Source organism: Marmota monax, unplaced genomic scaffold (genome assembly GCF_021218885.2).
Source record: "Marmota monax isolate L192 unplaced genomic scaffold, Marmota_monax_Labrador192_F-V1.1 WCK01_AAM20220418_F8-fsc00354, whole genome shotgun sequence".
Lineage (NCBI taxonomy): Eukaryota > Metazoa > Chordata > Mammalia > Rodentia > Sciuridae > Marmota > Marmota monax.
The window spans coordinates 282679-293475 of NW_026692876.1; the positions used below are offsets into that span (position 1 = coordinate 282679).

A 10797-nucleotide genomic window follows, 5' to 3' on the forward strand; every position below is an offset into this window, starting at 1 on the left:
TCCATGGGACACTTGTCCACTTGAGACTAAAGGTATTCAGGTTTACTCTCCTACCTTCTGCTTCACTACAATTCTCCCTTTATTTTCCACCTATTTCTCCCCTTGGCTTTCCCTTCCTATCACTTCTGGTTTTCCAATTGTTGCTTTGTGGAGATTGGGTTCTGATAGGAACCTTAGGATAGGGACTTGGGAGAAGGTGGTGTTACAGAGCCGGGACTTCTGCGAAACTGAGGCAATGTGAAGACCCCCTCTTCAAATCCCAATTCTTGTTACCAAGTCAGAAGATTTTAGACATGATGCTCAGAGTAACAAGGATAAGTTTATTGAAGGGGTAGGGAAAGGAAAAAGGGATACTCCATATATATATATATATATATATATATATATATATATATATATATATATTTTAGTTGTGGATGTACCTTTATTTTTTATTTACTTATATGTGGTGCTGAGGATTGAACCCAGTGCCTCACACATGCTAGGCAAGTGCTCTACCACTGAGTCACAACCCCAGCCCCTCAAAAGGGATACTCTTAAAGGAGAGGGTTGGTGGGTTCTCTCAGAGAGAAGAGGGACAATGTGCCTCTCCTGCATTTCAGTTTTATTGGGGATCCCAGAAATTCCCACCTAGGTCTACCTATTGACTTGACTGACAGCAGGATGGCAGACTTTCAAGTTCTCATTGCCATGCCAACTCTGTGTTACCTTGGCCCATGCTGACTGGTTCTAGTTGGATTCTTAATCATTTTTACAGGTTTTATGGTTAGGAAGAATTATTCTTATCTTCTGGCATCTGGTCTGTGGAAAAGGGCACAAATGTCTCTCTCTTCAAAGTAACTCCACCTCTGCCGTGTCCAGGAACACTCCCATTCACACAGGCAGGCACCTAGACACACACATCCCCGGATATACCCCCACACAATCATGCTCCTATAGACTTGAGCATCTGCAGTGGTGCACATACCCAAACACACACTGGAGTACTGAAGCCTAAGATGTAGATCATCTCCTGCTCTTGTATACCTATATCCCACCCCCAGGAATAGACATACACATCCATCTCATTAGTTTTCTGAGAAAAGGTCAGGTTACCATTCTCTGCTCCAACCTTAACAACTTGTGTGAGAAATAGAAAGTCAGGTGGTTAATCTTCAGCCATAATTGGATTCAATTACAACACTTCCCTTTTGCCCATCTTAATTCTAATATTAGTTAATCACATAGATTATACCCCTGTGTACCCCTCTTTAGGGATAAATGTTGGAGGACTGCCCACCCAGGTATGCTTGCTCACAGGATTCCCTTTGGGAGCACATCCTTCTGCAGAAGTAAAGGTTTGCTTTGCCCACCTATTTTGGAGCATGTGTTGGATTTCTTGCTTCACCTCATTGTATCTAACAATTTTGGTGCCCATTGTGGGGCTCCATGTCACTTAGGGGTCACAGGGACCCTCCCCCTCAGAGGAGACATGTCCTATTGACTTGTTTTAGTGGCCTTGCAGGGAGGGGGAGGAAACTGCGGTCCTTGAAGCTGATGAAAGGACCCAAAATCCAAAGAGGATTGAACGTAGATCCTAAATGCAGGCAAAGGGCCCAGGCAGGTACCAAGGCAACCAGGGAAACACTATGCACAGACCGAGGTAGGAAAATCTATTCTCTGGCTTGAGGAAGAAGTACTACTTTGGCTGGTTGGGCCATCCCAGTGATACCACTGGTTATCAGTGATGAGTTCTGCTTCCTCAAATGTTGAAGTTTGAACTTTGGAGAAGTACACCAAGGCAAGTGTAGAAAGCAGGTTTTATTTTAAAAATAGCAACACAGACTTCTCTCAGGAGGGAGAAGGGGGCCATAGCTGGTGTCCTGGTATCCTAAGAAGTGGGAACATCCTGCCCCTTTTATACATTTTAGGTTTTATTTGTTCTGCTCTCTTCCCCCTTATCTCTCTCCTAGTGTACCTGACCAGGCCCAGGGGATGCCAGTAGGATGGCCAAAAGGTGAGAAGCAGGTGGGCAGGGGGAAGGGCCAAATGGAGTGATTGAGGCAGGCAGCAGCCCAGGAGGCATTAATTAACAATTTTTACAAAAACTCCCTGGCATGGAGGGACAATTCCTGGGACAGGTTACCTTAGCAACAGGTTCAGCCTCCATCTGACCCAATTACCTATCTACACTAACTGCCTGTCTTTAATTCTTGCTTCACGAGGGTTAGGAAAACTGGATGGGGTATGTAAGAAATCCCTATTAATGAGATTGAGCATACAGGGACCTAAGATATGCAATAAATCCCCCAAAAGGGGGGGTAGGACATATGGTAAAGCCCCAGTGTGTGCAAGAAATCCCCCAAAACAGGGATTGAATACAGGGTGTGTGTGTGTGTGGGGGGGGAATTAAATATACAAGGGAAAATTCAATTATAGGGAACTACTAAAAATGGGGAATAAAAATTCTAGGGCTAGGGATGGTTAAGAACAATGTAATTGTTACTGAAAGCTCAGTTCTTGTGTTAAACCAAGACACAAAGACCACCGACTCCAATTTTAAATCAAATTAAAGCAAGCTTGTAATTGTGCCCAGCACTGTCACTCCCAAAATCCCTGGGCTAGAGAACAGTACCCCAGCTCTCTAGGAGCATAGTTTTATAGCACAAAAAGTTGCAAAGGGACTGGAGAACTTACAGATAACATCATTTTGAAAAGCATAATACAAAGGCAGATAGTAGGTTAATGATCTACATGGCTTAACATTTCAAGGTAGGGAATTTAGATCCCAACATCAGAATTTATGAGGTGCCACTGAAGTTTCAGAGAGGGTCAGGGGGAGCCAGGATTTATGAGGAACCACTAAGGTATTAGACAGGGTTGTTATCTGGGCAGGGAAAGCCAGGCATGGGTGAGTTCAAGGCACGGGCAGGAATTCCATACAAATTTAGAAATTTCAGTAATTTATAGTAAAACAGAAATTAACTTTTCATGACTTTGTGATGAGATGGCTCCCAATCTTAAGGTGGAATTAGGCTGGGTTCATCACCTTGTCCCTGCTGATGTCAATTCATGTCAATTTAATAATGAAGACATGGTTTTGAGAAAAAGGAAAAAAAAGATTTATTGCTTTGCTAGCAAAGGAGAAACACAGGGGACTCCAGTCTCAGAGGCTGTGGTTCTGACCATCAGGGAAAACAGAGTACTTTTAAAGAAGCTATCCAAAGGCTACATTCCAGGTGGGGGGTGGAGTGAGGGGTGTGATATGGGGGGGGGGGTGAGAAGGTGGGGGTTGGGGGGTGTTCCAGATGTCCAGATGGTGTGTTGAAATTTACTTGTTAATCTGACATCTCCTTCCTGTGGAGGACAGATACCTCAAGGTAATCTTGTTCCCTGCAGCAGCCCAGGAGGCATTAATTAACAATTTTTAAAACAGCTCCCTGGCAAGGAGGGACAATTCCTGGGACAGGTTACCTTAGCAATCCGTTAGGCCTCCAGGTTAGGGAGGGGGGAAGGGAGAAGAGAAAAAGAAAAATCTTGTCCCTTTTAAAATAAGCAGGAAGTGCTATGTTCAAAAGGTGAAGTGGACCACTCTTACAGAAAGAGCCCATATGTACAAATCTTTTCCTTTAATATGAAATTTGACCAAGGAAATAAACAGTGGTGATGAGATGGCAAAGCTAGACCCAGTTGTAAAATGAAATTACAAGAGTGTTATCCCTAGGGAAAGGGTTAGTTCCCCTCCCTGTCTGTCTCCTTTCTTCAGCAAACCTGCCTTTTGGATTGTAAATAACCATCTCTAGGAGTCTGACTACATACTTGAAATATAAACACTCCTCTGGAAGGTTAGAGATTTAACAGAAGCCTGTAAAAAGAGACTTTTCTTCTTATCTGTTTCTGTAAGCATGCTTTATGTTAGAGATCCCACACAAGGTCTTCAGTCACTTAGGTTAGGAATTTAAACAAACAAACAACAACAACAACAAAAATGATAGGACAGGTCTAAGATGACACCAAATAAACTATAAATGTTGTGAGAAACTGTGGATCAGGGCTCAGAATTTGGAGTTTGTTCTCTGGGCCTGCCAGTATAAAATAAAGTTTGGAGTTCTTCTCTTTGAGTGAATGCTGCTTGCTGCATCTAAACTGGTCTGTTTCCCATAACAATGATAATGGGAGTAAATCTGCCCTATGAAGGAAGAATAGCCACCTGAACCTTTGATTTCTGTGTCCACCATGGCTGGCAGATTCTACTTCTAATGTTACCAACTGCATAGTCCTTTTTCATGTCTGGGTCATACTGTGAAAATCTGTGATAGTATTATTGAAAGCTTGTCACTTGTCCCTGATGCCAATCCAAGAATGAGAACATAGTTTTGAGAAAAAAGAAAAGGAAGTTTTATTGCTTTGCAAGCAAAGGAGAAACACAGAGGACTCCTATCCAGAGGCTGTGATTCTGCCCATCAGCAGGAAAAGGGGGATTTTTTTTTTTTTTTGTGGTACTAGGGATTGAACTCAGGGGCACTCACCGCTGACCCACATCTCCAGCCCTTTTGAATTTGATTTAGAGAGAGGGTCTTACTGAGTTGCTTAGCGCCTCACTTTTGCTGAGGCTAGCTTTAAACTTATGATACTCCTGCCTCAGCCTTCCATGCCCAGTGGGACCCCGAGCTTTTACAGAGATGATTCAAAGGCTACATTCTATGTGTTCTCTGTTGGAGTTGTAATTCACTTAATTGGGAATTAATCAATTAATTAATATTATTAATTAATTAATATTATTAATTAATTAATTGATTGATTTGTAATTAATTTGGGAATTAGTCATTTCTGAGATCTTCTCTTACCATCCCCAAAGTCTGGATTACTTTGTTCTAAAGGTGGGTCTGTACTCAAGGACAGATAAATCTGCCTAAAATGGGGAAGAAAGGTAATCCTGTTTCCCTTGAGATTAGAGAGGGGGAGAGATTAGGGAGGAGCAGGGAGAGAGAAAGAGAAAGAAAAATGTTTTGAAAATAAGTTGCAGTGACAGAGCTGCAAGGGACAAAGCATAAAGTGGACCACTGTTACACTGGTGTTCTCCAAACTAAAACTGTTTATATCAGTAATCTCTTTCAGCCATATATAGAAATAACAAATTCAATTGGGGACTTATTTATGTTATTTAATATTTTGTAATTGGATAAAAATGACCTGTCATCAATAAGTGATATATAAAATTTTGTGTTTCTCTTTACACTGGGATGAAAATTTAAATGTATTTTTGGAGGGCAAAAAGGAGAGCCTAATTAATTTAAAGGTTAACAATATGGAACATGAAAACATTTTGCCACTTTTAAAATTTTTTCACAAAAAGAAAGATAAAAGCTCTAGTTTTTGTTTGATCCATGTTTCAGATATAATCTTTATTGTGTCAAGAGCCCCATCTTACTTGAGATAAGTTCCCCTCTCACACTACTCAATGTTAGGATGGCTCTAAAGTAGGCCAAATTTAAGCTTATTTAAAGTTGGGTTCAAAAGATGGATTTTTATTGTAACATTACTATGATCTCAAAATAACCTGGAGATATAATGCAAAGCTACATAAAGGTTTTTGTAAATTATAAAAGACTATAACATTATAAGAGATTTTTTTTGTTTGTTTGTTTGTCTTTGTGGTGCTGGGGATCAGAACCCAGGGCCTTGTGCAGGCAAGGCAAGCACTCTTGTCAACTGAGCTATATCTCCAGACCTGTAAGAGATTTTTTAAAAGTAAAATTTGTAAGGGGTCTAAGTAATTTTTTAAATTTGTTCTAATTAGTTATACACTACAGCAGAATGCATTTCATCTCATGTAATTGAGTTGAGAAATTTATGGATATTTGTGGAGGCAAAATAGATACCAAAGATCTATATTAGTGTTATTATAAAATTGTGTTTCTTGGGCTGGGGTTGTAGCTCAGTGGAAGAGCGCTTGCCTCACATGTGTGAGGCACCAGGGTTAAGTCTCATTACCACATACAAATAAATAAAATAAAGGTCCATCAATAACAAAAAAATATTTTAAAAAATAAATAAATAAAATTATGTTTCTTTGTTCAAAGCTATTATATAAACTGAATGTTTTTGTTAATTTCATTTTGTATTTTCCTTGTAGAACTTTATAACTTTTTCCTGTTAGTGTTTTTAAAAAGTATATTTTATTTTATTTATTTATTTTAAAGAGAGGATTTTTTTTTAATATTTATTTTTTAGTTTTCGGCGGACACAACATCTCCGTTCGTATGTGGTGCTGAGAATCGAACCCGGGCCGCACGCATGCCAAGTCGAGCGTGCTACCGCTTGAGCCACATCCCCAGCCCAAAAAGTATATTTTAAAAGTATATATTTAAAGTATATTTTGAAATAAGTCATCACAAATAGGACTCCAACATTAAGACTGAAACAAAAACTAGGGCCAAGGAAAAAGCAGCCAACAATTTGGGCCTTGCCCTCTAAGGTCAGTCAGGACCCAGAGAATGATGGGCCCTCTCTGGGCCCTGCAACTCTGGTGAGTCACCCAATCTGTGGATCAGAGAGAAGGAGAGGACCCTAGAGAACAGGAAGCCAACCAGTGCACATTCTGCAAAAAGGAGGGTAATTGGATAGGGAAATGTCTCTAATCCTTCCAGGGGAAGTCACACATGGTCAGTAGGACTCTGATCCATCCTAGCAGATGGCACAGCTGGTAGAAGAAGACAAAAGAAATCAAGAGGCTTTGCACACATTCCCGAGATTGATCTCTAAGAAATCTTAGCTGACTCTTAACAGTAGATAGGAACAAGGTCTGTTTTGACCAATTTGATTTTAAATACGTGGTAGGATAATATAACCAAAATTACAGTCCTACATGGATATTTAAAAGAAAGGGCATGAGGCTGGGTTTGTGGTTCAATGGTAGAGTGCTCGCCTAGCATGGACGAGGCACTGGGTTCCATCCTCAGCACTACATAAATGTAAAATAAAGATATTGTATCCACCTAAAACTTAAGAACAAATATTAAAAAAAGGGCAATAATTCTTTTAATGTAACTGGAGATGTACATTTATGTCAGACCTCCCAAGAGTAAGTAAACCTGGAAGACATAAAGAAAGTTTTTTTTTTTTTTTTAAATACAGGAATGCCTGATGGATGTGTTTATTCTTTTTTTTTTAAATATTTATTTATTTTTTAGTTTTCGGCAGAAATAACATCTTTGTTTGTATGTGGTGCTGAGGATCGAACCCAGGTCGCACGCATGCCAGGCGAGCGCACTACCACTTGAGCCACATCCTCAGCCCTGGATGTGTTTATTCTGACTCAGTTTAAGAAAGTCTTCCTAACCTCCTATGATTATTATAAACTGCTTCTCAGACTTCCTTTCTCAAATTTGCAGTTCCTCACTTCCATCCTGGCGACTTGATTTTTTTAATATTTATTTTTTTATTTGTTCTTTTTAGATATACATGACTGTAGAGTGTATTTTGACATATCATATATACATGGAGTTGACAACTTGATTTTAATCAAGACCTGGAGAAGAGATAGTCTGCAATCAAGCTGGAAAGGACCTTACCAAGTGCTCCTGATCACTGGGATGGCTATCTGAACTGCTAAAAAGGGGAAAACTTATTACCAGGTGTGATTTCCAACTCTAAAAGTTTATGTCCAGGATAGATGACAATACTTTTGGTGCAATGAAAATGAAACCAAAAGGTATAAAAAGAAAAACGGGATTTGTGAGAAATAGTCTGGTGGTTCATTTTCCAAATGTACTATTTAGCCTTAATTGGATTCAATTGTAGACTTCCCTTTTGTCTGCCCTAATTCTATTATTAGCTAATCAAATAGATTGTACCTTTGAATTCTTCCTATCAGGATTGAGAGGCAGTACCTGATTGGGGATAAATGTTAGTGGACTGCCCACCCAGGTGTGCTTGCTTGTAGGATTCCCTTTGAGAGCGCACCATTCTGCAGAAATCACTTTGCCTGATCTACCCACTTTTGATCATGTGTTTGTTTTCTTATGGTACCTCATTATTTCTAACATATGTCATTTATGGAGCTACTCTGTTTTCCTAGTACAAATGAAGTTATCACCCAGGCCTGAGGAGAAGGTGTGAAAGGGGGGCTTACTCTGTAGTCCTGGGTAAACAGCCCACCCCCAACCTCTCCCACATGTAGTAAGGACACAAAGAATCCTCTTCATTAGCCTCTGTTCCCTAGTTCCCTAGCCTAGTTCCCTAGCCTAATGCAGGTCCCCTGGTGAAAGTCAGGCCAACTTTACAGGAGTCAGACTGGAGTAAGTTGCTAGCTGCCTGCTCCCAGGGTAACTCCTATCTCTCATCCTGTACCTAGAGGTTTGCAGTGGTCTTTTATGGATGCTTTGGCTGGGCTAGCCCAAGGAGGTGTGGACACCCCTTAAGCCCCAGGTCTTGGTGAAAAAAATCCAGAGTTGCAGAGCTGCGGCAAAACCATAAGCCAGGTAGCACTGTTGTCCAGTAGTGTTGCCCCCCCCCCCTTGAAGATTAAAAACCTGAGAAATGAGGAGGCAAGCATAGAAAGCAAGTTTTATTTAAGAGAGAGAACAGAAGACTTCTCTGGAAAGAAGCCAGGACCCAGAGCTTGTGCCCCCAGGAGTGGGGGAGTCTTGTCTTCTTATAGACCCCCACCCTCTCTTTTCAGTGCACTGCCCCAAAAGAGATACTCAGGGGGTAATTGCTCCTGTTGGGAAATATGATCCTTCCTATCCCCTGGAGGTGTTAGCAACTGGTTGATGGGAAGCGAAATCTACCCATTTCCTTTTCTTTGATAATCAGCTATCTGCCCTTTGCCCAGGACACCAAGACAAACATCTGGCAATGTGGGAGCCAGCCTACCATTTGATCCTGGAGTGGAGTCACAGTGAGTCCCAGGATGTGTCCCTGCCCTTTTCCTTCTTGCAATAGCAGGAGTTAAACCAAATACTCTCTTCCCAAGAAAGGGGGAAATGCAAGTGGCTGCCAAGCTGCTGGAAAATAATTCCTGCAGGGTCTCCACCTCTCTGGTTCATGGTCAGCAGATAGTCTGAAACTGGAGGTTCAGGATGGGGCTTGTTGGCCCATTTCTTGATGACTATTTCTGTTCCTAGGTTTTAGGCTTTTTTTTTTTTTAAGACACAAAGGGCGGGGTAGCGTGGGAGGGACAAGGATAGCGTTATATTTGAGATTCATGGAGTCATACCGCCGTCAAGCGGAATATGTTTCTGGTGATTAGAGCCCAGCAGTGGGCAAAAGCCAAGGTACTAATATAGCCACCGCCGTCACTCCACAGTCATCCAGAGTGAAGGTGGACGATTAAGCCCTGGCTGGCACTTGTCTAGAGCTCCTTCCGAGGTCTAAGGGAACCCTGGCTCCTCCACCAGGGTACACAGTCTGGCAGTAGGCGGCCCGCCATGGCTGCCACAGGCTGCTGTCTTCCCGACGAGGAAAGGGGCCTCAGCATCACGGCTACCCCAGGCAGGGGCATCTGCAACTCCTCAAACAGACCCCAGACCCCGAGGCCAGACCTGAGCTCAGTCAGCAGCCAGCGGCTTCTCCTGGGCCCTCCCTAAAATGGCGCTGCGGGAAGTTCCGCCCCCTGGGCTGGTTGGTGCAGCACAGCTGCCTGCAGGGTCCCAGGGCTCCTGGACCTGTTGCTTTCCCTGGGTAGGGTCCCGAGGGCATGCAGTCTTCTCCCTATATTTTGGACCCCTGGTCAGATAGACTTTGCTAGGCCTAAGTCTAGCCTTCCCAGACCGTCCTTGCTCTCACATTCCCATCTCACACCAACTTGGTGCCAGGCTGCTGGCACAAGGTAAGTGTCCCTTGTGCCTGGGCTTTTCAGAAACCATTTCTGTTAGATGGAACCGTGGTTCTACAAATGACAGTAACTACTTACCTTACTTCCCATCGTGGCTCCTCTCCTCCATTCGTGGCTTGAAAAGCACCAGACACAGCACCCCCCCCCCCCTTTGCCACCCCCCTCTTCATCAGGGTTGCTGATGTCCTGCAGTTTGGCCCATTTGGGGCTTAACAAGGCTGTACCCTTCTTCCTTCCCTCTGGATTTACCCCTTGGTAGGGGTCCCTTTTTTCCATGTATTTTCCAAATGTCCTCCACTGGCTCCTGGAGGTGCCAGGGTGGTTGGGGGATGTGTGTGTGTGTGTGTGTGTGTGTGTGTGTTGGGGGTGTGAGCATTTACATTCCCTTAGGAAGCTACATGTCCCACCTGTACAGGAACCTGGGCCTCCTTTTCTTTCGTATGCACTTCACTTCTCCCTGGGTAGAAACTCCCTGTAACCAAAGGAACAGGGATCTAGGGCCAAAGCTGTTAAGTCCAGGAAGGGGTGTGGAAGTGATTACAACATGCCACAAAACCTCTCAGGTCAGGGTGGTTAGAAGAGATTCCCTCTGCCCTCAGGATACCTCCCTGATAGGACCCCAGGCACTCCTCTGTGCCTCAGGTGGTTGTGTCCCCTGTGGTGGGTTTCATAATTTTGTTTGTTAATATAACACATTCTTACATGTTCCCTAGGTGCCCCAAGGTGCAGGCATGGATAGCCAGGATGGCAGGCTTCAGTCCCATTAGGAGCAGGTGTCTGTATCATGCTCTGTGATTCTAGGTCCCCTCTGTGCTTTATCCCTTAGGGTGGGGTGGAGGTTGTGTGGGGGGGTAGAAGTGGGAAGTTAGAGCAAGAAGCACAGTGCCTTCTATGAAAGTGGGGAGACTAGGGCCTATGAGTATCCCCGTGCATAGATCTCTCCCTCTCTACCTGAGCACTAGGGACTCCCAATTATTCAC

At 43.0% G+C, this 10797-nt stretch overlaps 1 protein-coding gene across 14 annotated transcripts in view; it reads left to right on the forward strand.

Annotated features, from left to right (window-relative positions):
• The window catches only part of Nbdy (negative regulator of P-body association), an 82413-nt gene that overhangs the window by 25744 nt on the left and 45872 nt on the right, over window positions 1-10797 (forward strand). For 4 of the 14 annotated variants that reach the window (XR_009227275.1, XR_009227271.1, XR_009227274.1 and 1 more), the window contains exons 3-4: window positions 7438-7616; window positions 8797-8881. The gene's annotated coding sequence lies outside the window, so the exon portion shown is untranslated. Of the gene's footprint in view, window positions 1-1952; window positions 1997-7437; window positions 7772-8796; window positions 8882-10797 lie in introns of those variants that run through there. The other 10 variants (XR_009227269.1, XR_009227280.1, XR_009227281.1 and 7 more) reach the window with 4 other exon arrangements.